Raw genomic sequence first — 26,301 nt, forward strand, 5'->3', positions numbered from 1 at the left:
ATTATGCTAGTTTTGAAATCCTTCCGGTTGTGTGCAGTTTGAACTTTTATTATTATGATGATTATTTATTATTTTTAAGTTTCTGTACAACGGGTTGCCATTAAAGCAATTTATGAATACAATGCATCTTGATCAATGCAACTCTTTTCTATATTCTCACTCATCCCTCCTACCCCACCCTTTCCCTCACTTTTCTTAATTTTGAAAGATAGACATTGAATTATTGACTGCATTACATTCCTCTTATCTTCTTCAGTTGTGTATCCTTGTTTCCTTGACCCTACCCTACTTTATTCAATACCAGAAACTGGTTCCTTGTATTTATTTTGTTGAACTTTGACTTTGCCTTTCTTTTTTTTTGGGGGGGGGGTCTGGTCGTGGGGCCTGAACTCTGGGCCTGGGCACTGTCCCTCAGCTCTTCAGCTCAAGGCTAGCACTCTACCACTTGAGCCACAGCACCACTTCTGGCTTTTTTCTTTTTGCTTATGTGGTGCTGAGGAATTGAACCCAGGGCCTCAGGCATGCAAGGCAAGTGCTCTACCACTGAGCTACCTTCCCAGCCCCTTGACTTTGTCTTTCTAAGGAATAACATTAGTTGAGTTTTCCCTTGAATCTGCCATATTTCAGTTAATACAACTGTATATACTTGCATACTACTCAACATACTTGTTATAACTAATAATAGGGGACTATTAATGATTTGAATAACAAAAGCCACTGTATTGGCAGTTTCCTTGAGACTTAGTGCTTATGGATGGTGAGAAGATGACCAGGTGTCAGCTGTACACACTTGAACTCAAGAACCTTGTTTTCTAGCAGTGGGTTATAAGATGGCTGCTGTCTTTCTCTGAAGGGAGATGTGCTATCTTCTTTATTAGTTACTCTCCTGTCATTATGACCAGGTATCTGGGAGAAACAATTACAAAAGAGGAAGAGTGTATTCTTCCTTGTAGTTTCAGAGGTTTCAGCTCATATGAGCTGGCTTCAGTGTTTCTGGGCCCCTGTGAGGTAGCACTTCTTGGCAATAGGACTTATGGGACAGAGCTATTTACCTAATGGCAGCCAGGAAGTGAGAACTATGATAAGCCTGTGCTACCTAGTTTTCTCCTTCTCTGTTCTCTTAGAGCCCCAGGCAACTAGAAGGTACCACTCATATTCATGGTGAATCTTCCTCCTTAGTTTATGTTCCACAGGTCACCCATGTCTGAAAATGTTCTCACAGACACATTAAGAGGTGTGCTTTACTAATCTCCTAGGCATCTCTCAATCCAATCAAATTGACAAGCATGATTAAACATCCATCTTCCAAGGCTATGCCCCTATTCAAACATCCTTGTAAAGGAAAACAGAACAAAGTCAGTGACACTGCTTGTGAGATATGCTGGAATGTGAAAGACCCATGGAGATTCTCCAACAGACTTTGTAACAGTCCTATTATCAACCACTACCTCACACTGAGTCAGTAGCTAGCCACACAGCTGGCAGGAAAATGTAATTTTGCAATGGAGCCATTTCCATCATACAAATATTTACAATTGTTCAAATGCCCTTGGTAGTTACCCCACTGCATCCTAAATGCCTATGGTGCCAAAGAGGTATAATTGGGACTGGTTTGCTAAAATTTCTTCTGTCTTTAGGCATTCATTTTCTTTTGCTTAGAAGCTTACTTGAAGGGAGGAAGAAGTAGAAAAGACAAAAGACTTGAAGCACAATTGGAAGAGAATAGGGTCTCTAGGCTTTACAGTTATTGAGTGTCAGTCTTCACAGGTGATTACTGATGTCACTTGGGTCTGTCTGTTCACAATATAAAAAGAGATGGTAGCAACCAAGGCAGAAAGAGCCTTTAATGTTTGAATAAATTTTACTTGCTTGATCGTGTCCTTGGATACATTTTGCCCCATCTCTGGGAGTTTCATTAGCTCTGAGGTGAGCATGACCCTAGTCAAACTCATAGGACAGTACTTGGCAAATAATAAGCCATTAGGTACTATTATTATCAAAAGAAGTAGAATTCTGGCACGGGTAAAAAGTAATTCTAAAAGACAGCTTAATACCTGGAAACCCCATAAGAAATATCACTTTGAGCTAAAAGTCAGTACAAGGAGGAATTTTAGCTTGGCAAGGTGAATTTTTATTATTTAAAAATGTGGAAATAATATTTGTGATAATAATGTTAAGTCTGCTACCTTTAAGTCTCAGAATGAAACTCAATTGCCTTCATTCACACATTTCAAAATAAAAGAGATCTCTTTTGTTCAGATCTGCTTAGTCCATCTAAAAGCACCTTTCAGTCAAAGAACAGCTTCTCATTAAGGGAAAAATGATTATTAACATCCTCATTTTGCTTCCTCTCGTGAATTATTTGCATTCAGAAATGTGCATGGCATTAGTTTCAGGGTAAATGCAAATATGACAGCGGGATTTCTCACCAAGCTCTTTTTTATTATTAGTTCTTTTTATGTACTCCATTTATTATTCCCTCATCATTTTTCACATTGTATTAAATTGTTAGATTTCTTAAAATAATAATATTTCTCTCATTTGGTAATTGTCTCTGCCCTGCCTTCAACAGCTACATTGCAGAGATCTCATCTATAATTCCAAATGACTTCTAATGACTGTGGGTCTTTGCTGAGGGAAGGCTAGGCATTAGCTATGGTGGTAGCTGAATCCCCCTCTCCCACAGAGAATGTGATTACTCCAGGTAAGGTTCATGGGCTTGTGAGAGAGGGCAGTGGTGTAAGGAAGGCATCTGCTGTGAGTGTCAGCAGTATAGGTACGGTCTGGGGCTTGGAGATAAATTAAAATTTTTTTTCCCTTCTCAGTTTTGAGCAGTGTCCATCTTCAATGCTTTTTAAATACAATAACCTCTTGTACTTTTTCTCTTGCTGTTTTCTCTAGCCACGGTTTTTATGAAGAAATGCTTATTTGCTGCTTCTGATGTCCTGCTTATGAGTGTGAGTGACTTGGAAGGCTGAGTTCAAGGGTCATAGGCACAGTTTGGCTGGAGCAGAATCAAGAAATCAGGGGCATATTTTCCAGAAGGGTCTGTTTTGATAAACTGATTATAATTACTTTGTTTTTCTCTGGTCATGAAAAAAAAGGTAATAGATCTGCCTAATAAAACCAAACTAATAAAATCATTTGATCATTTTGATTCACAGTGCTTCACTGTACAAAGCTTCCCTGTTGACTCACAAATTGTTGCTGTCAAATCTTTTAACATTTGTTTCTTTTGGATATGACTTAATGTCTCCTTTTCTCTCCTCTTGTTTCTGTCCATCATTTTACTTCTTTCTTTTAGGGAGCAGGGGAATGATCAATGATCAAGCCTCAAAGCAAGCTATCTAGTATATCATGTAAAGATAAATGTGTCTGTTTTTTTTTTTTAATAGCAGCATCCAAAACATGTAGATACTTTTGTTCATAAGGTGGTTGTGATGGGTTTGCTTCTTAGCTTGTTATGCATCACTCAGTGCTGTAATTAGCTGTTGGAAATTTGCTATGTGATATACACATTCTTGTTGTTGTTTTTTTCTTTGTAGAGCCTGAGATGGGAGGGAGTCAATGGCTGGAAAATAGTAATAGAAGCAAACAATTAACTTAGAGTTTGGGCTGGTTAAGCCCTGGTATGGTTTTACCTGCCTTGCTTCATTTTGATGTTTTAGTTATAGTTCTGTAGTGAACAGTGGATTAGCTGCATTTGGTGGGCAGGAAAAGTGGGTTTAAGTGTTATCTTTCTTTTTTCAGTTAGATGGATTGCTGGGAAAACCAGCAATCCATTTTCCAACATAGCAATGTGCATATGATGCATGCCACCATTATTGGTGGAAGATTTCTATCTATTCATGTTGGAGTGATATACAGTACTTATATTCATTTGTTCTGGAATCATCAGTTCTTTATATCCCCTGAAGAAAGACTTATGTTTTAGTTATTGATTTCTAAAGCTCACTTCTGGATATGGAGAAGTGACCCAGACTTCAAGCTTTGGATCCAGATTTCCTGAGTTCATGTACTGGCATGATCCATGCATTGTTTGTATTCATTTCCTGTCCCTTATTTACTATGACCACTACATTTCCACCGTAGGATTGTTAAAACCTTACACTCATGAGCTCCTGAAAACAATGTCTGGTACATAAAAAGCAATCATGCATGCTCATAAATGTTGACTAGTATAGTGGCTTAAGTCATAGAGTATTTGCCAAGCAAGTACAAAGTGCTGAGTTCAAACTCTAGCATTGCCAAAAAAATTGCAAATATTAATGATTCTATCATGGATACTAACACCTTGAAAATACATATTCTAAGTGTTTTCCATTATATTTTCTTCATGTCCACTTTGCGAAGTTTTAGATGTATGTGTAAAACTTTCAGTGACTAATAACTCAAACAAACAGAAAAGTTAAAAGTATTGGCATTCTTGTTTAAGACAAGTATGCACAGGATTCAGGGTGGAGTTTGGAGATAGAGCTCCCACCTTGTATGGGTGGAGCCCTACACTCAACCAACTACAAAAACAGCAACATCAACAAACCCAAATGGAAAACAACAAAAGACCAATACCAAAAAACAAAACAGACCTACAACAGGTATGTAGTATGCAATTAATAGCGGTGAAAAGTACATGTGTATATAAAGACCTCTCCCATTCCAATGCCACTTTATTTCAGTCTTTTGCCTCTAAATATCAATGAGTGTGCATATGTATGCATGTGTGTTGGTTCTGGGGCTTGAACTCAGGGCCTTGGCACTGTCCTTGAGCTTTTTTGCTCAAGGCTAGTGCTCTACCACTTCCTGCTGTTTTGGTGCATAATTGTAGATAAGAATGCCAAGGATTTTCTTGTCTGGGAAATCTGAACTGTGATCCTCAGATCTTAGTCTCCTGTGTAGCTGGGATTACAGGCATGAGTCACTGGCGCTTATCTTGCATTAGTTTTTATTTCATTTGCTAGTTGATTTCTTAAGAATTTTCTTCCATTCATGCTCATCTTTTGAAAGTCTGAACTGGAAGAGGAGGAGGCAGGGTAAGACATGGGACAGTCTGAGTTTTGTGCCCTCTTGTCCAGTGCCACCCTAACTTGCTAGAGAACACTCAGTGCCATCACTCAAAACCTGGGCTAATTGTATTAGAAACCCTGGAGCACAGAGGTTACAGCCACTATTTAACTGGCACTCAGGGGAACTGGACCAGTAGATTGAGAGATGATGCCACGGTTGAACCATGATCCCCATATCAGTGCTAGATATGTTATGTGACGAACAGGCTAATATGATTCTACATCTACAGAGAGTTGGTAAGAAAAATTCACTACAAATGAAACTAGTAAGAATCATCATTCAGCTGCAAGATAAACTGCCATCTCTTTCTAACTTAAAGTAATGGTCTCTTTCTAACTTTTTTTAAAAAATAAAATTAATACATGCTCAAACACATTTTTCCCAAAGGCAAGCTGGGAGGTCTAGATCTAAAAGGCAACCAGTTACTCCTGTCTAATAAAAGAGAAAAAGAAAAAGGAAAGAAATCAATGAAAAGCAAAGATACCTGAGATCTCTGACAGTAATAATTTCTACTTTTTTTAAAAAATGATACCTGTATTGGTATGAGATTTGAACTCAGATCTATGTTCTTGTCAGCAGCTGCTCTGTCACTTGAGTCATACCCTCAGCCTTTTGCCTTAGTTGGTTTTCAGATAGAGTCTCTTGTCTTTGCTTCAGACTGTGATCCTCCTACCTACGCTTCCCAGCAGCTAGGATGGCATGTTTTTGCCACCATGCCCAGCTGCTTGGTTGATATAAAGTCTGTCAAACTATTTGCTAACGCTGGTGGGTTGAAATAAAGTCTCTCAAACTATTTACCAATGTGGGCTTCAAACCACAATCCTTCCAATGTCCGCCTCTAGGCGGGCTTGAATTGCATGTGTGAGCCTCTGTGCCTGGTCTTCAAACCATTTATTAATTAGCAAGCACTGGAAGCTACAAAGGTGCATCTCTAAAGGCTAACAAGATAAACATGATTTGTATTATTAAACTACACACACGAATAAAAAACAATATACATAGCAAAACTTATATGCCAATAATGGAAATTATGGCATTGGACAGTTTTAAACAAATTCCGAATAATTAAATGTGTTTTGTCAACTATTACAGTTAATCAATATTGGGAAGCCCATGGCTGTCCATATGTTCTCAATTCTGTAGGTGATTCTGACATTCACTGATCAAACTCCAGGCTAAACACTCCTTAAAGTTGCATGGATCTGCCAGACAGGAATTGGCAAGGATTTCCTCCATTTAGTAAACCTGGCTGGGTACCAGTGTGAAAAGCTCCATAGATGAACAAGTGAATATATCTACTGTCCCTCTCTCGAAGGGTTACATCACCAGCAAAATTTGGGTCTCCAGGTGATGCCTGCCTCAAGCTTGTTATGAAAATATGGCTGGTGTGAGAATATTTGGCTGGTGTTACATTAAAATGAAGTCATTCACATAGTAAGAAGTTAGGAGAGTCTTCTAATTGTTGAAATAACTCAGCAGGCATCCATCTGGATTGGTATTAATGTATGCTGGTTTGTGCACATCTAAGTTAAATATAAACACTTCCTTCAATGTCTAAAAGCTTCACAGGAGTGGCATATGCATGAACAGCCTGGCAGATACACAGACAAATGCCAACACTCAACCAAAAAAAATAAATTGAACCAAATATTTATGTGATGTACAATTGCTTGTACAATGCTTGAAAAGTGAAATTTGAGACGCAAAATGTGTCAGAATACTTTTTCTGGCGGAAGACAACCACATTAATTCCAGTTACTCCTTCAGAACTTTCTAAGGAGAAAGCTTCTTTCTGTTTAATCTTAATAATGTTAAAGAGCTAAAACTTTATAGGGATTCTCCATAAAGTTTTGCAGATAGAATGCAAGGTAACTTAAGAGAGAAAATTTCAGGTAAGAGTGGTAAGATTTGACACCTAGGAAAATGGACAATTGGATCAAGAGTTCTGAGAACATATCTTAAACAAAATAAGCACACACACACACACACACACACACACACACACACACACACACACACACACACACACACTCACACACCACGTGGAAAACCTTAGAGGGCAGAGAGCTAGAAAGGAAAAAAAGTAAAAGTCAGTTATAGTTACATGCTTCTCAGACGGCAATTAAAAACTCAAGTTTGTATTTAGCAAACATAATAATGATTCATAGGATCAAATAATAAATAAGAACCGAGCTGCTTGGTCTTTCTATAAAGTTAATTTTTTCCTGACTCTATTCTACAGGTTTGGAAAGAAGAAAGTTTTAGCTCAGGATAAGGACACTGTTGTCTGCCCTTGACTTGACTTGATGTCAGGTCGATAGAAAATCCTGGTGTAAAGGACTAGAGAGCGCTCACTCTTACTATAAGAGCATTAATTTTCTCTCATGAGATTTTATCTTTGTTGTGATGTGTACACTCTGTCTCACCACAGAGGGACTCTGCTCTGTCAGGTAGGACCATGTACACTCCTGTAAGTCTGTGCCTAAGACAGAGCAGGGCCAATCACAAAGGCTGTCTGAATTGTGATGTTGAGATATTTGACTGACCAGACAGTGAAGATATTAAGAGCCCAACACTGTTTGGGTTGCACCTCTTTCAAAGCTCCTGGAAGGGACATAGTGAGAAAAACAGTGAAGAAAAATTTCATAACCTCTATGGAGGAAAAAAAGAGAAGGAAATCACAAAAATAAGCCAACGACCAGCCAATCTGAAAACAAAGAAATGAACAATAAAATGCCATTCCTCAAAGTTGGAATTTTGAAACATACACTTGATGGTCTGATTTTTCTCATTCTTCATCCTGTTTGGTCAAGTTTTTAGTACTCTGGAAGAATTCAGATGATGCTAAGCTCTTCCCCACTGAAGGAAGCATGTGAACTACTCTAATTAAGAGAGTCGTGGTCTGGGAACTGGCCCCCAGTTTAACTTCTAGCTTTGTTCTTTTACTAGTTCTATGACCTTGAGTAAGTTACTTAACCTTTCAAAGTCTCATCATTCTTTCCTGAGAAATGGAGATAATGGGTCTTTCAACAGGATTATAGTGAAGATTTGAAATTCTAAAATCATCCACTACACAGGCTTGGGAAATGTTTTGGAAATGTTAGTTTCCTTTCGAATGAAGAAATTGGAGACTAAGGAGAACCCACTTTTGAGAAAGAAAATTGATTAAAGTTTCAGTTAGTAATGCAATGAATGCTCAATAATAAACCATATCTGGAAATTTAGCCAAAGGATATAATCATGATATACAAATATTTATTCTGGAACAGTATTACTTGTAGTTTTATTCTTAGTGGAAGAAATTAGAAATTATCTACATGTTCAACATGGGATTGCTTAAACAGATTATAGCAAATCCATTTGACATAGAACTAAACAGCCATTAAGAATATCTCAGCTGGATTTTTAAAGTCATGTTTATGGTGTTATGTTGAAAGAAAAATATTCGTGTAATTGTAGGATTCAAGTTTCTAGTCTAAAAATGGAAAGTAATGTAAGTATTAAATTACTAGACAGCAATGCATCTACATGTTGAAAGTGTTGTCTCCTTGTGATGGATGATATTGTGGGTGATTCTATTGAATTGTGGGGTCAGTTGAAATACTGATTTGGCATTTCTTAATTTTTCAATGGTAATCAGAATTCAATTTTGCAATAATAAAAATGTATTTAAAATTATTTTTAGGTCTGTAAGTAATTTCACAGTTGCATAGTTCTCTAAGTTTCGAGGGGGAAAGTTAAGAAATAGTAGAATAATTATTAAGTGGATTGTTTGTGTTCATCTGTCTCAAGAGAAATAGATAATTGGTGTAGCTGAAGATGCTTCTTATAAGTATGTCTGGCTGTTTTCTGGTGCATGCAGACACTTTTATATTATATATTTCAACAATCACAAGTGTTTTTTGTTTATTTTAATTAGCATTAACTTCTCTAACTGGGTCAAGATAAGAATGTTAGATAGGACAATATTTTTTATCTGGCTATAGATAGATGTTTTGTTTTTGTTTGACTGAAGATATAGAAAAGGCAGCTAATGCTTTTACTTAGAAAATTTAATAGAGTTTTGATTTCTGGCATAGATGCTATGAGCATATTTGAACTCACTGGAAAGAGGGGAAGTTTAAAAATGCACTAATTCATCTAGTCATTCATTTATTCTCTCATTAATTATACCTTCCTTCTATTGAACTGTTTCTATTTAAAATTAAATACATACAATAGAACAGTTATAATATAGTTCTCAATGTAATGAAATAATTTTGGAACAATAGTCTTACTATTCTTCAGCCTCACTTTAGACTAATTAAATCACAGAAGCAAAAGACAAAGAACAAGCTATGCATTTGTTTAAAATTGATTCTGCTAATAGCGGTAATAGGCCTTTGTTGTAAGGAAAATAATCTATTAGCCTCATTAACATAGTGAATAATTTGGAGAATTTAGGAAATCAGATTCCATTATGCACTAAAGTTACAAAATCTGTTTAATTTGAGTGTGGAGTTAGCACATATGTATCATTATCTATTGGTATCACAAGGTTAAGTAGATACTTTGCAAAAGTAAAAAAAAGGTATTCATAGCTACTCAACCAATTTTGAAATTTCATCTTTGTTAGAAATCTAATAATTTATTTCTTCCTCTCTGAGTTCAACTGCTGGGGGTTGAACTCAGGGTCTTGCACCTGCTAGGCTCTGGAACAAAACCCTCAGCACCTTTTGCTTTTAGTTTGTTTTACAGATAGAGTCTCATACTACCTTTTGCTCTTACAGGACTGTTTTCCTTATATCTCTGCCTCTCTAGTACTGGGGATTACATTTATATTCTATCATGGCCAGCTCTCATAGACATTTCAAACTTAACATGCTCACAGTTGAAGTACTGATTTTCTGTTTTTTCCACCAGCAAAAATAAACAAATAAAAAGCCTTCTTCTTAAGGTGTTAGCTGTCCTTCATTTCCTGAAAGTCCATTTCCTTTGTTTCTCTGTTTCATACCTTGGAGTCAGTGTATCATTTATTAAAACACACACACACACACACACACACACACACACACACACACACACACACATACACACACACACAGTCTTAATGGAGTTTAAATTGTTTCTGTCTGCTTTGGTCTTCATCATTCCATTAACAAATTCTGTTGTTTCTGCTTTGAAAATACAGCGGAATTTTGCCATTTTCTATAATCCCTGTCCTTTTCCATTTAGTGAGCCATCATCATCTTTCTCCTAGCTGGTTGCATTAACCTGCTACCTGGTCTTTGTCCCCCTTCCCCGCCTTTTTCCTTTGCACCAGTAAGGTTTCTCGTTGCCACAACCCCCAGGGTCATCCTTTGTAAATCAAGTCAGGTCATTTTAATTTCAGAATGAACTACAGGATTCTTACTATGAACTTGACCTATGATGGAAACTCAACTAAAGATGAATGGCTAAATAAAGAGCTGAAAGGATACATACAGAGCCTCCCAAATGATGATCTCAAAGCCAAAATTAAGCTTATTATTACTGTTGACTGTGGTGGAGGAGGTAGACCGTTCTGATACAGTATTTTAGATATTAATTGACAAGTAGCAATGACTAATTTAGGAAGGGGAAAACATTCCAAACTGCACCTTCCCAATAGAAAGGAGATTGGTTTGATATAAAGACTTTAAGTCTTTTATCATCTTCTTTTACATGCCATTCAGGGACTATGAATTCAGAAACTCAAATTATGATTCAATCTATCTATATAAAACTCTTGATTTATTTGAATCATATGTATCTAGTGCCAAATAGTTACGCATATCAGTCACTCCACACTTACTCTATCTGTTATCGTTAGCAGAAATCAGTTGACCAAGTTTGGCAAGCTAGCCAGACTTTAATCCATAAGTGGAAACAAGGAAAAAAATCAATTCTTTTTGGTTTATATGTGTGAAATTAAAACACTTCTACTTTTAAAACTTTGCCTAGACCAAAAGTATTAAGTTTATTTCACTATCATCTTTTAAATAGAAACATTTGTTACAACCTTCCTGTTAATGGGTTGATCAGTAGATTTCACATAGTGGTATTCAATATTAATTTTAGTAGCTAGCTCAGTGGCTGGTCTTACTTAGGGACTATTTGCTGCTTTCTTTCTTTTAAAAAATGGGAGCAATTATTTGTGCTTATGAGAGCAATGGGAGCAAGCACACACTAAAAATAGAAATTATGAAATTAGCCACTGGCAAAATTACAGAGTAGGAATGAGTCTCGAACATTTCCTGCAACTGGCCTGCTGCTGACCTCCTCCTGAAGTGGACAGGCTATTTATGTGAATGGATGACATATTGGAGAACCCCCTTCGGTCAACCAGCTTCATGTGTCTCCAGCTCAAAATTTCAATTGAGAACTAAGTTTGATGCTGTATTTTGGTGGTGGAGACACACTTATTAGAACCATAGCTGAGAGTAGAAAATGCATTATGTCAGGGCTAGTTGTTAAATCTGAGCCATAACCTTTGGACTGGGTGACAATTTTGTGGTTTTTAATTTCACTTTCATGTCTTTGAACTTTAAGCTGCTTCAGGGCAAAGTTAGTCTCCATTGACACATTTATAGAGGAAGAATTTTCTAAATGAGTGAAGTGTTATTTGTAATTACAACTAAAAAAAAACCCATATATTCATTCCTTCAAAAATGCACAACCAAAAAATAATTGGATTCATCTTTGGAGAAAACAAAGGGAATAGAAATTGCATCAGGAGAAAGGCACTAAGCAGAATCACATTTAGGGAAGAGGTTTTCTTGTTTTCTTGGCTGCTGTTGCTAAGGCATCTGCGATTATTATCCTTGTTGTATAGGGCTGGAAACGAGGAAGCAAACAGAGCTTGCACTTAGCAAAATGAAATATAAGAATCATTTGTGTGTAGGTGGAAAGGAAGTGATAGAGTTCAGAGGAACAGATGTTCTAAGAGTTATTAAAACTTTTCAAAATGAAATTTCATACTTGGTCTCTAATTACTGCATTGCTCTTCTGGTATCCTGACGAGTCAAACCTGTTAAAATTCTTAAAGACAGTAAGGAGACGGGATGGACAGCCCTGAGCAACTTTTAGCTCAAGACATCTTGACCCTTTCTGAAGCTGGAGATACCACAGAGCTGCCCACCAAAAACAACTGTATGTGTTGCATTCTTCAAATACGTTATTAGAATTATTTCTCTGTAAGCCCCTGTGCTACATCATTCTGCTGTAAAATGAGTGCTGTTTGATTTGTTTGACTTTGTGTTTGCAATACTCTCAAATACAGATCCCACTGCTTTCTCTAGTGCCAGTTTCTTTCCATGCAAAATTAGGTTTCCAGTACCCACAGATTGGAAGCTAAACACTTCATATTTATTATCTTTAAGGTGCTGTGTTAATGAAAGAATTTTAATCATTGACATTGCTCTGTGAATTATGTATTACAAAAACCCCTGCTGGTGAGTTAGACAAAATTAACCTACTATAAGGGGCATTAAAAAAAATCATAGCTAATTAGTAAGCCAACAGGAACAAAGAGAATGGAAAACAAAGATGTTGAGAACAAGACATTTCCGTGGAAGCTGCTGCCTTGCTTTTAGAAGTGGCTCTTTCTTTGATTTGAGCTACATTTGTAATACTGACTGCCATTGCTAAAATCGTCCTCCAATCTGATATGTTCCATTAGACTTGAGCATTTTTATGTTTTGTAATTAGTTTTCTAAGCTACAGTCTCTTCACTCTTTCAAACTGTGGAAATCCAAAGGCTCATAATAGAAAATGGAAGATATTTTTAAATGCTTTTAAATTATTTCCCAGGCGATCTATATTAGAGATGTAAGGCAATTCACAGGGATTATAATGGGAAATGATTTCCATTGCTTTTTTCTCCTTGAGTCACTCTGTGTGCTCATCATATATCCCAGATCCATTCTTGTAGTTTAAAGTAGCAAAGCTTTGTCCAGGCTCCCTTCAGGATGCAATCCCATGTGGAACAGATAAAAACAGACCTGGGTTTAAATCACAGGCTGCTTGTCTTTTCCTAACTTCCCCATGCTGACATACCAGGCCATGTATCACCACCAGTGCAGGAGCTGGGAGGAGACAATTGACCCTGGGAGGCTGCCAGCTAGGGGCTCATGCTGGGCCCCATTTGTTTATAATTGCCCTTTCTAAGTTATAGGTGGAGATAAAGCAACTGAAATGGGACAAGCAGAGGTAAGAGACAGCCATAATGTCGATTTCAATTTTTCCCTGCTCAACAGAGGCCCTGAACATAAAACGGATAAGATGGTGCCTTGACCTTTCGTTTTCTTCTGCATTATTTCTTTTGATTTTTTTTAATGTTCAATTTTTCCCCTAACAATGTCCGAGACCACCGTCTTCTTAATAAGAAAAGGGATTTGTTGTTCTTCTGAGAACGTATCTTTACTCGTTCCTCATCCCCACGCTCCCAGTTCGCTGTTGGAGTAGCCTTCAACACTTCATGATTTAAAACAAAAGCCAACTGAACACTTGTTCTAGAATCTTGCCTTTTTTAGGCAAAAAGGGACAACCAAAGAATCCATGGCAAGGGAGCATTTCTATTTTGGATGGGACAGAATGTGCAGGATGCAGGACTCAGGCCGGCAGCTGTCTGCGAATGCTTCCTGGGGTCTTGGGCCGCATCCATCTCGGTTATCAGGCATCTTTTCCGTGCACTTCCCTGCTCCATTGCTGGAGGTGGAGAACTTAAAAATTGTATACGATGAGTTTCTCTTTTATAAGAAGCCCAGTGAAAACAGATTGGCATGCTATAACCAATGCAAATATTCTTTTTTTTTGTACGTTTTTTATTGTTAAAAAAAAGTATACAGAGGGGTGACAGTTACATGAGCAAGGTAATGAGTACATTTCCTATTGAGCATTGTTGCCTCCTCCTTTGTTTTTTTCCTACCTTTCCTTCCCTCCCAACTCCACAAATACCACCCCTCCCATCCCGCCAAAGTTGTAACATTAGTTTTCAATGTAGTGTCTTGTACATCTCATTGCTACAACGAATATGCTTGAACCTGAGGTTCTCTTTCTACATTTTCTATTTCCATCTTCCTGGTTAGAAGAGTCTGAAGGAGTCTTTCCCTCCTACAGCCTCTCTTCTGTGGTTTACATATTCTTGTTGCTGTTTTTGTCAGCTTAGCAACTCCCAGGGTGCAGTTCTCTCCATTTTTACCACCCTTTAATCCCAAGAACTACCTGGTAGTCCTAAGGTCATTTTCTGTTACTTCAGCTGAATATCAGACTAAGTAATGCATCAAGACTTAAGGTTTTTTTCAGCTTGCTTCCTGAAGGATAAGAAGACCACAATTGGGTGATGATATTTGTTGTGCCATTCCGTGTTGGTGGGTCTTTCTGAGGAGTGGCAAGCTGGCTCAGGGTGTCAGATGATAGCTGGTACATCCAGGCTCAAGTATTTCTCTTTTTTTTCTAATAAAGTCCCAGTTCTATTGGATTAGAGGCTCAGTTTATGGTCTCATTTCACTTTAATTACTTCTGGAAAGAGGTCCTGCTTTTAAATACTGTATTTGGATTAAATCTTTACCTTTGTGGTACTTCACATGGGGGTATCATTTCCACAGGAGTTTTGGAAGGGATATTTGAACCACTGCATTGTGATTTAACTTCTCCCAAGCTCCCGGCTTCTTTCTAATGGGAGTTCCAGACCATTAAGAGAGAAATTTTTTTTTGCTTCTTGCTTTATCTCTGAATCCTCCAATTTTGAGTTTTGTATGAATGGAAATCTAGTTCTGTTTCATTACTTTCCTCCCAAATGGTAATACTGTAGTCTCCCACAGCGTTTCCTATGGCCTAGCTCACTGACTCTTGATGGCCAAGAGACACTATGGCCTCCCCAAAAGAGTCCTCCTCCACAGGCTCCCCACACAGCCTCTTCTCATCATCCCTCATATCCGCCCCATAAGCTTCCCATGGCCTCCCTCCCTGCCTGCCCCGCTTCATCTCTACTCCGACTACCCTTTAGTCTTTCCTTTCCCTAAATCTTCTGCACTGGCTGAGGGGTACAGTAATCACACTTGCTCTTCCTGCCTCTTCCTGATCATACTCTAGACTCTTTACTCTAAAAAATCTTTATGTTTGATCTCAGCCTGGTCAGCTGTTCTCCTGTTGTTGCTGACATCTGCTGACCTTTGAGATTTTTCTCCTCTGGTGCATGATAACTTTCACTGCCAGCTCATTGCTGTTTTTGGGGGGGGGGCTTCTACTTTCATTCACTGTGCTTTAATTGTTCACAGACTTGATCTTTCTAATACCTGACTAATCAGCTCTTTGGCCTCTTCTTCTGTAAGAACCTTTGCATTCACCTCCATTTGCCTCTCCCACTGAAGGCATGTTTAGAGCTACTCTTTAAAGCTTCACTATAGTACCATCACCAACAGCACTATATGTCTGTACCTTAGCCTTATACTAGTAAAATAAATACATGCCTACACCATTGGGTTTTTGGGATGGCTAATTTTAATATCTGTAAAGTCCTGAACATATTGCCAAATACATAACTGAATTTAAAACATATTGGATCATTGCATTTGTCAGTTTTCTGTTTCTGTGACAATACCTGAGATAACCATTTTAAAATGAAGAGTACTTTATTTTTTTACTCACAGTTTCAGAAATTCTATCCATGGGCACTTAACTCTGTTGCTTTGAGCTAGAAGTAACATAATATATTATGGTGCAAATGTGGTAGAGGAGGTTTGTTTACTTCATGATATTAGGGAAGCAAAAGGAGATAGAAAGGGCCAGTAAGTGAATAATATGTTGAATATCAGGCCCTTCCATATGACCTAATTTCCTTCTAGTAGGCCTCAGATTATAAAGGTTCCACCATCTTCTGGTAATGCCATAGGCTGCTTATAAAGCCTTTAATACATGGACTTTGGGACATACTTTCAAACCACAGCAATCAATTCATTATTATACTTAATTTAAGAGAGAATCCCTTTTACCTCTTTACATGAACTTTTTACTCCTTACAAACAAGGATGAGAAGTTTCCTTTTTGATGAATGTCTCTCCTTTTATATCATCATAGAATTCTGCACATAGTTGTTTAATCTGCCTCCTCAGCTAAAATAGTTCTTTTTATAGCATTTTATTTATCTTATTTAAATTTGGTGTTTTATGCTCTACTTTACCGGATAGAAAAATAAGGTAGACAGATAGAAACAAATAAAAAGGTAGAAGAAATACTAATTGTGTGAATGAAAGGCTAGTTAAGATTTTTGGTAAAATATGATAGTCTCTTCAATGCTAAAGTTGTTTTCAAATAAGAAATGATTGGCTTTTTGTTTTGTTTTGTTTTGTTTTTTTGCTCCGGTCGTGGGGCCTGAACTCTGGGCCTGGGCGCTGTCCCTCAGCCCTTTAGCTCAAGGCTAGCACTCTACCACTTGAGCCACAGCACCACTTCCAGCTTTCTTTGCCTGCTTATGTAGTGCTGAGGAATCGAACCCAGGGCCTCATGCATGCAAGGCAAGCACGCTACCACTGAGCTACCTTCCCAGCCCAAATGATTGGCTTTTTGTTTTTGTTTGTTAGTTTGTTTTGGTACTGATGATAGGCTCTAGGACCATGTGCTTTCTAGACAAGGGCTCTGCTACCTGAGCCATGCTGTCTTCAGCCTCTATAATTATTTTTATGAAGTGTCATGTAAACAAAAGGTATAGAAGAATTAGAATTTTATTCAAGTTTCATGTATAAAAATCACATCTGGTTAGTCTAGATAGTTGAGTGGGTTTATCAATAGACTATGTCACTTATTATCAGAGCTAAGGTATGCCTTGGACCCTGTGCTCTTTTATATGGAGTCTTGGTCTACTAGCTCAGTCTTAGGATGTGTAGGTTGAGATATCTTTCAGAGTGCATCTATTCCTGTGGTTTATTCTGCAAATGATTTTATGTACAAAGGCCTGTGTTGCTTCCTTATATAAACTCAACTTCAGATTTCAATGTGATCAGTCTCTCCTCTCTCTCTCTCTCTCTCTCTCTCTCTTTCTCTCTCTCTCTCTCTCTCTCTCTCTCAGTTTCTCTCCTTCCATTCACTAATTCTATGCTACTCTTTCCTTCAAAGTGATCTTGGATTGTAAGATGGTAGACAGTTAAAGATTTACTTTGAGACTGGTTAGGAAAAACTGCCCCATTGTCATTCTTGTGGATGCATTTGTGTTGTCAATTTTTATCCTTATTCATTGAGAAGATTATGAAAGAGGAGGCTAAAGAGATATTATTATAATACATGTCTTTTTGTCAGTTGTGGGCCTTAAAGTCAGGGCCTGGGTATTGTTCCTGAGCTCTTTTTGTTGAAGGCTAGCACTCTACCACTCTGAGCCACAGCTCCACTTCCAGTTTTTCAGGTAGTTAATTAGAGATAAGCTTTTCTGCCTGGGCTGGCTTTGAACAGCGATCACCAGATCTCAGTCTCCTGAGTAGCTAGGATTACAAGAATGAGACACCAGTGTCTGGGTTTTTTTAAAACGATGAAATCAGAAAATAAAGAGAATTAGTTGTTTGCACTTATGTCAAAGCAAGCCTCCTTCATTTGGGATAGTAATTCTAGAGCTTTAACACATTCCCTGATTTGAATTTTCATCACTGGAGGCGTGGCTCCAAGTGTCTGCTCAGATATAGCACTTTTATTTTTAAAGGGAAGATGGGTGAACAATGAACAAACAGTAGATATTGTCATCACTTACATAAAGTCTTGCTGAAGGTATTACAAGGTGTGAAACACTGTCTGTTGAAAAAAGATTTATTGCTTCTCTAGCTTTCTAGCGTCTGGGAAAGAAGTGTGGCCAGTGAAAAGCTCAAATAGTGCAAAATTGTTTTTGATTTTTTTTTCATAGTTAACACATCTCCTGTCTCTTTTGGGATGGAGAATTCTGTAGTGCCTTTCCCTTATCTGCTCCACACCCAGCCTGTTAGAACATTAAAAATAATCTTCAGATACTTCCTAAATAATTACACACAGAAATACTATACATGGAAAAGTGCTAGTAGGGAATGGTATAAATATCTACATTCATTTTAGAACTTAAGTTTCCAGCACAGATTTGAGTCTGCAAGTAGGTTTTAAGACTTGTCTTTCACTCAAGTGGTAGAGCACTAGCCTTGAGCTGAAGAGCTGAGGGACAGTGCCCAGGCCCAGAGTTTAAGCCTCACGACCAACAACAACAATAACAACAACAACAACAATAACAAAAATTCCAGATAGTTAAGACTTGTCTTTCAGGTTGATTGGATAACCTGACCTATCTGTATTAACCACCAAAAAACTGGAAGCAGAGCAGTGACTCAAGTGGTAGGGCACTAGCCTTGGGCTGAAAAAGCTCCGGGAACAGTGCCCAGGATGTGAATTCAAGCCCAGGCAAAAAAGAAAAAAAGAGTCAAAAGATAAGTACTTCTCTATCAAGGCAGTCTTTGTTACCTGTAAACCACTGTCTTGTGTACAAGGAAGTTCTCTGTACAACAATTGACACAATGACAAAGCACTGTATACACTGGACAGCAGAAGTCCAGGACAATATAATGTATACTTTATGCTAGTAGACCCTTCACAAATACCAAGAATATTATTAGAAACCACTAGTATTCACCATCTGATTCCTGAGTGCCAGCTCTGGGCTCAACACTTAAATGTATATATATTTATCTCACTGAATCCCAAGAACTCTCTGAGGTTGGTCTATGATTACCACATACAGAAGCGGTGAAGTCACATGCTAATGTTGTTTGGAGTAAGAAAATGTGAGAGCTACCCAGTGCCTGCCTGTATTCACACATTTATCCCTGGTTCTGATTCCAAAAGTACAGAACACAAATCTGTTCACAGAGCTACAGATTAGATGTGCTGAATGACCAGAGACAGATTGGAAGGTCCAAACAGCAGATGCATTTGTGATTATGGTAAGTTTTAAAGTCCGCAAACATTCAAATTAAACAAATACAAACCATGTGCTGACCCCATGGTGGGCCAAGTTTGGCCCATGTGCTAAGTTTGGATGCGAAGTGCTGCAGAGCTGGAGAGGTTAGGATCACTATTTTCCTCTTTGGCCAGAGAGCAATAAATTCAGCTCTCCTCCTACCTTCCGTTGTGCACAAGTATCTTTACCTGAGCCTCAAGCATTCATTTGGGTAAGGGGAAGCATTCGTTGGGTAATCAGGCTCCAGTTTCCTCCAGGAAGTGCTGTTTTGGGTATTGGGTTACATGGTTACATCTAACATTCTGGTCCTTCCTTCCTTCCTTCCTTCCTTCCTTCCTTCCTTCCTTCCTTCCTTCCTTCCTTCCTTCCTTCCTTCCTTCCTTCCTTCGTTCTTTCCTTCCTTCCTTCCTTCCTTTCTTCGTTTCCTTTGGATGCAAGTACTGGGCTTTAACTCAGCCAGGGAACTCTCCCTCAGCCTTTTCTGCTCAAGGCTGAGCCTTTTCTGCTCAGCTTTGAGCAACAGGTCCATTTCTCACTCTTTTTTTTTTGGTGTGGGGGGTGATTAATTAGAAATAAGAGTCTCTCAGACTTTTCTGCCTAGGCTAGCTTCAAACCATGATTATCAGATCTCAGCCTCTTGAGTAATTAGAATTACAAGTGTGAGCCACCAGTGTCTGGCTTCTGGTACATTTTTTTATTGTGAAAATACTGTACAGAGGGGTTATAATTACACGAGCAAGGTAATGAGTACATTTCTTAGGAAGAAATGTATTCCTCCTTTGTTCCCCCTTTCCATTCTTTCCCATCTCCCCGCCCCCCCCCCCGCCAAAGTTGTAAAGTTCATTTTTCTTTTGTTACAATAATTTATTCTCCTCAAGAAAAAAACAAATGGTGTCAACATAGATATACACATATGACAAGGTCATTAAAATGTTAAATGTTTACATAAGTATAAAGGAATATATAGAACATACAATTTATTTTTTATTGGTTTTAAATTTTATTGGTCTTATAAACCATATAAAAGTATCTTTTAGCAGGTGTTTTATTTGCTATACTTACCCTTACTTTTTTTTTTAATTGTGAAAATACCATACAGAGGGGTTACAATTACATGGGCAAGATAATGAGTTCTTATTAAGCATTGTTGCCTCCTCCTTTGTTTCCCCTTCCCATCTGCCCCATCCCGCTCCGTGCGTGTGTGCGCACGCCAAAGTTATAAAGTTCGTTTTTCGACATAACGACTTGTACATCTCATTGTTGCAATGGGTCCACCTGTATCCCTATTTAAACAATTTGTTTTTTCCCTTCCCCTCCACAAATTATACCAACATCAAACATAGGGAAAGCAGGGGTTATACCATGGGGGAGGGACATACAAAGCAACAAAGAAATCATCTTATAAATATGTTAGAAACAATAGCAAGCAAGAAAAAAACATTTGAGTCCTTATCTTGGGGTTCATTTCGAATAACATCAACTTATCTGACAGTTTCTGCTTGTCTCAGACATATACTAGTTATTGCAAATAAGGGAAACCATGGGACCTATGTTTCTTTGGGCCTGGCTTACTTCACTGAATATAATTTTTTCCATGTCTTTCCATTTCCTAACAAATGGGCCATAGTACTTATTTGCCTTTTCAAAACTGTCCTGATGTGACCAGTAAAGGCACATGATGGCTCCAGTTTACTTTGTTTTCCCTCTCATTCATATAGGGACATTTAAGCTCAACAAAGTTTAGTAGGAATGGCTTTTCCTATACAGCACTATTCCCCAGGAAAACTCTTTCAGAAAAAATTTAAAAATGAGCGTGGTTGGTGTTGGGGGGCAATATAGGCATTTGTGGGACTCAAGAAGATGCTTGGTAGTCTCCATTCTCTGTCCTTCTCCCCCTGAATACCTTCCCTTGGCTGGTGGATGCGTGGGCTGCAGAGACTTGCATACCTTCTGGTTGTCAAAGCTCTGTGGGGGAGTGTTATTTCCTAAATTAGGTGGGAACTTTTGATTAAATGAAGCTCAAAGTGTAGTTTCTGATGAACACTTGGGCCCCAAAATGGAAGCCAAACTCCTTTCTGAATTTGAAACTTGGGTAGCATCTGTGCCCTTAGAAACAAGCAAGCAGAGCAGAGCAGGGAGCATTCCACCCCTTCTGCACAGCAGCTGAGACCACAGCTGGGATGTGGCTTCCACCTTGGGCCTCCCGTGCTGGGCTGCAAGTCAGTGCCCAACAGTTGTGCCTTTCTTGACACCTTCCTCCACTTCTGTGGGCTTCTTGATTCTGCTCATCACCCCTATTTCTTCCTAAGATTCCAAGAGAGGTCAAAAAGGGTGAACACCTTATCTTTCCATTCCCAGGGAACCTGGGGTTTTTCTAACTAAATGTGTCTGAATGAATTAAAGCATAATTTAGTTTGTGAAATCCCCAAACTGGGCTGGTTGTACTGCCAGAATGCCACCTTTATTGGAAGCTTAGGTTGAAATGTCAGGTTACGATTTGCAGTCTGGGTGAGTATTTTGGACTGTGACTAAGTCACCTCTGTGACTGTTTTAATGTGTTTTTGTAAAGCTGGACAAAATTATATCAATAAAATGTCTTCAGCATTTTTTTTTCATCTTTGCTCAGCTGTGTTGGCAAAAAGGGGTAATCGGACCCCACTGCAAGCATGATGGAAAAACACAGCTTAGCTGACAAATTAGTGGTATTTGGTGCTAATATTACTAATTCAACATTTGGAAGGGTTGCTCACTGGGGAAAAATAACATGTTGTATAAGTCACAGGAGAAACTAGGGAGATAGTTAATGGGTGTTGGCTCTGCTTCTCATATTGCTCACAATACTCTTCAAATGGCTGCTGACTTCCTGCCAATAGACGTGGAAGTAATTGTCAACAAGATTTATTGTTACTTTCACATTTACACAGCCAGAGTGGAAAGGTTGAGAGAGTTCTGTGAAGTTCACTACTGACTTTTACTGAACCATGGCAACGCACCCTGATTATCGCTAATGTGTACTACAGAAGAAATTTTTGCATCGTTTGAGGCCTCCATGTCATTGTTCTTGTCAGGAACAAATTTCCCCACCATCCTCCATCCTTTCTCCTCAGATCAATGAACTGAGTTGAGCATTAGAGGTGTCTTTCCCCTCTGCCCAGCCACACCCCCCCCCATGGCAAATGGTTTCTCTGCCCGTGGTGGAGCAGTGTTCTTCAGTGATAAAATTAGAATGTGGATTAAGAGAGTGACCAAATAGCTCCAATTTGGAGAACAAACAAAAAAATCAAAACTGGGGGAAGAGAAAAGTAGATTTTAGTTTTCAGAGGCAAAGACTTTGCTTGCCAATTCAGAAGACGTTAGTGACAGAATTATGCTTGGGTAAAAATTATTCAGGAGCTTGCATAGTAAAGTAGCTTTTTACCACTTGAACTTTGTTGTTGGGATGCCTGGTTTTTGTGCACTTAGGAAATAGTTTCTCTTGCAAGATCCACATTAATGAAATAAGGATGTCAAGACTGTAATTTCCTACCAGTTGGATTTTTTCCTCCCAGAGTGGGGAACAAACATAAGGGCAGCAGGAAATCAGGCAGCAGGGTGTAGGCTGCTCAAACCTCACATGCCATTAAATGCACACACCACAAACACACACAGAAGATTATCTCTTCCTTAAATTTCAGGATGGCATTTCTAGGCACAAGAAGCACCTGTCAGTAGAATTTCTCCCTGTAATGAAGACCATCTGGACAGGGGGACAAAAGTAGGGTGTGAAGACTCTGAGAAGTGCAGAGTGAGGCTCTGTTACTGATTGAGGTGGCAACTGCTCTGAGGTCTCCTAACAACTGTGGGGGACAAACACATTGGACAAGAACTCATTCATCTAAGCAGGCAGCAGGCATCTGAGCAGGAATGAGCTTGGATTAAGCAACTTTTCTTCCCCCTCTGCAGGAAACAGGAGTGAGCCAGGGAATCTGAAACCTTCTGGCACCCACTCTTGTCATTTGAACATTTACCATGGTGCTTGTTTTCATAGAATGCAGTGCCTATCCCTTGATTACAATTTCCAGAGGGAGGGGAAGAGATACAAAGGCATCTATCATTTTAAATATCACCCTTCAACATTTAGATAAAAGTGGAGAATAATGAGTGATGTTGGTAATAGTAGAGGGCAGACAGAACACAGAGCTCTCTGTACTGAGTTCCTGACAAGAACCACCCCACTTTGTGTTCTGCATCTCAGACTGGCACAGAAGCATTCTGTGGGAGGCCTTTACCTGACAGGCCTGTACCTCAAAAGAATGTGGACTTTGTGAGAATTAATCATCGGGAATTCGGGGACAGTGTTGTCTTGGGTACACACATATTTATCTATCTTTCCTTTACCAGAAAATACTAAATTATTAAATGTTAATTTATTTAACATTAATTTATGGAGGTCTGATGTTGTGTTGTGCTAAGTACATTGCTGTAGGCACGCACAGTGAGAAGATAATTAAACCCATCTGGAGGCTTAATTCCAGAGGAAAAGTGGTCCTATCAAAAACAATAACGTAAATAGTAATGAGAGAGCTCTGGGGAAAGTGAATGGAAAATAATTATTGGGGAGATTACAATCGTAAACTGGGTGAATCAGACCAGAAGTCTCAATGAAAAGTAACAATTGAGTAGAGCCTGAAAGTAAGTGAAGGGTAAGCTCTGTGGCATTCAGAAGAATGTTCCAGACTGAAGAAACAGGAAGTCCAAAGGCCCTGGTAACAAAGGCCTGGAGCTTCCAAGGAGCAACAAGGGGGAGGAAGTGGCTGAGGTAGAAGTAGCGTATATCATAGTAACGGATAAACATTGTGTGCCATCTTCCTGGATGTTTAAAGGATGTTGGTGTTTGCCGCATGTTTTACACTCCATACTTGGTGTGTGAAGCAGTCTGTATTAAGATAAGACTGGAAAGTAGAAGATCTAGTTAGGTGTCCACTGAAATAATACAGGTGAGTGATAATGGTGGCTTAGACTAGAACATTAGCTGTGGAGGAATGAGAAATGCTTTGACTCTGGAAATACTTGAAAAGTAGTAGACCAACTCTTTGTATTCATTCGCTGGATATAGAGCATATAAGTAATGAATTATCTTTATGTCCTTTTTCTACAGCATCTAGAACTAAATGCACATACTTGGGCATTTGTTGGATAAGTCCAGGTTTACCTTTATTGTATTTTTCTTGACTGTTAAAAGTTTGATCATGGTTTTTACCCATGGTCATTTAGATAGAAGGTTTGAATTCTGTTCTCCTGTATCTACCTTCTATTCCCCACTACCCTTTTGTCCACCCTGATTTTAATCTCCTACAAATTGATAGTGAGTACAATGTTCCTGGCAAGCCATCGATATCTTCATGTGCAGATTAGTATTACATTTACACAGAGAAACATACTTCAAATCTGTCTTCCATGTTCCACATTTCCTTTTCCCTGGGATGATGTAAACAATGTATTTAAATACAATACTAATCAATTCTAGTTCATATCTAGCTTTATTTACTTCCTGGATAATTTTGTCATTTCTGATCAATAATTTTAGTAATAATAGCAATTTTAAATAGTTTTTTGTAAGCAAGGAAGAAATTTGAACAAAATATTCTTTTTTTTTTACATTTCCTTGTTAACTGAAGCATCAAACTAAATGGAAAAGGACATTGAAGCTAATCGCTCTCTCTCTCCCTGTCTGTCTCTCTGTCTCTGTCTCTGTCTCTGTCTCTCTTTCTCTCTCTCTCTCTCTCACGATTCTGGGCCTATGAGGTTGTTAAGCAGGCTGGAATTAGTTATTTTTGAGATAATGTTTCATGGTTTTTGACAGATGGCCACAGATCACGATACTTGTACATGCATCTCCAGTGTAGCTAGGATTGCAGGCATGTGCCACCCAAATTCAGCTTAACTTGTATTGTTGCATTGGTGATATCAGATTGGGAATGCCAGCTCAGTGTTCTGTGTTCAGTCTTCGATTCTCTTAAGTTACTATTATTGGAACTAATTATCTCTATTTCTAATGTGATTAAATATTTAGTTCTAATTTTTTACTACTACAATTGTTTGGCCTTGTATATCAGCCAAAGTAAGAAAGCAAGGAGCTTGTCAACCATTACTGGGGTTGTGGTTTTTGTTTTATAACCTACTACTATCTTATTTTTTTATCCCCTTAACTTGCCTGAGCTTTTTTTTCCACTACACATAAGGGCTACTGGGATAATGAATTAAGATTATTTATATTGAGATTAAGTGATAGATAATGGACAATAATTTGGTTTCAAAAATTATGGGTATTACTCTAAATCAAGGGTCAACAAGCTATAGCCTGTGGGCTAAATCTTATCTGCTACCTAAGTTTATAAATGCAGTTTTATTGGAACATAGTCACACCCTTACCTCAAGTCTACAGTGCTTTCACACTGCAAAGACAGAGCTTATCATCTAATCTTTTATAGAGGTTTTGCATACTTCCGTCTAAAAAAAGTATAAAAAGTTAAATAAATAGTTGTTATTTCTTTTTATGATAATTTTGGGAATTTCATAAAGTTGTAGAGATTGATACTTTCAGAGAAATTTTTGGTCCAGTTTCTACAAAAACTACAAGGAAAAATAAGCATAAACAGTAATAACCAGTAACATACAGACACACCTCATTGTCAAAGACTATTGCAGATTAGAACAGATAATGTTGCTAGAAGCAAAGGAGCTCAAAGCCCAGGAATTTTGGAGCTTGCTATTAAATTGGCACCACTGATTTTCAAATGCTTCAAAATATAGTGAATTGCTTTTTTCTGCAATGATGTATGAGTGTCTGCTGGTGAGTAATTAAGGTACTCTTCTGCACAAACTTTATTCTTAGAGAGGAAGCTTACACTCAGTACACTAGCTTGAGATTTAAACCAGCTGATAGTCATAATGGTCAAAGACCCATTTGTTAGATTTAAATCTACCTTCTTTCTGTTCCTTAGACTACAAATCTCTGTAACTATTGTAGCTGCAGGACAAATTACTGCATCCGTGTGCTGGCTTTGTGGTTAATGCTCTTTGGTTCAAATCTTATGTCTGCTGTTGCTTACTGACTATGTAACTTGGAAAGTCATTGAACCTCTTTTAGAGTTCCCTTATTCATGAAACAATTATATAATAATTGTTCATTCCTTGTCTGTTTTATTGAAAGGATTATATGAATTAATACAGCAAAAGTGCTTTTAACAGCCTTTGATATATAAAAAGCACAAAGATGCATTTTGCTATTATTATTA

Source organism: Dipodomys merriami, unplaced genomic scaffold, assembly GCF_024711535.1.
Source record: "Dipodomys merriami isolate MVZ:Mamm:240054 unplaced genomic scaffold, mDipMer1.0.p SCAF_7, whole genome shotgun sequence".
NCBI lineage: Eukaryota > Metazoa > Chordata > Mammalia > Rodentia > Heteromyidae > Dipodomys > Dipodomys merriami.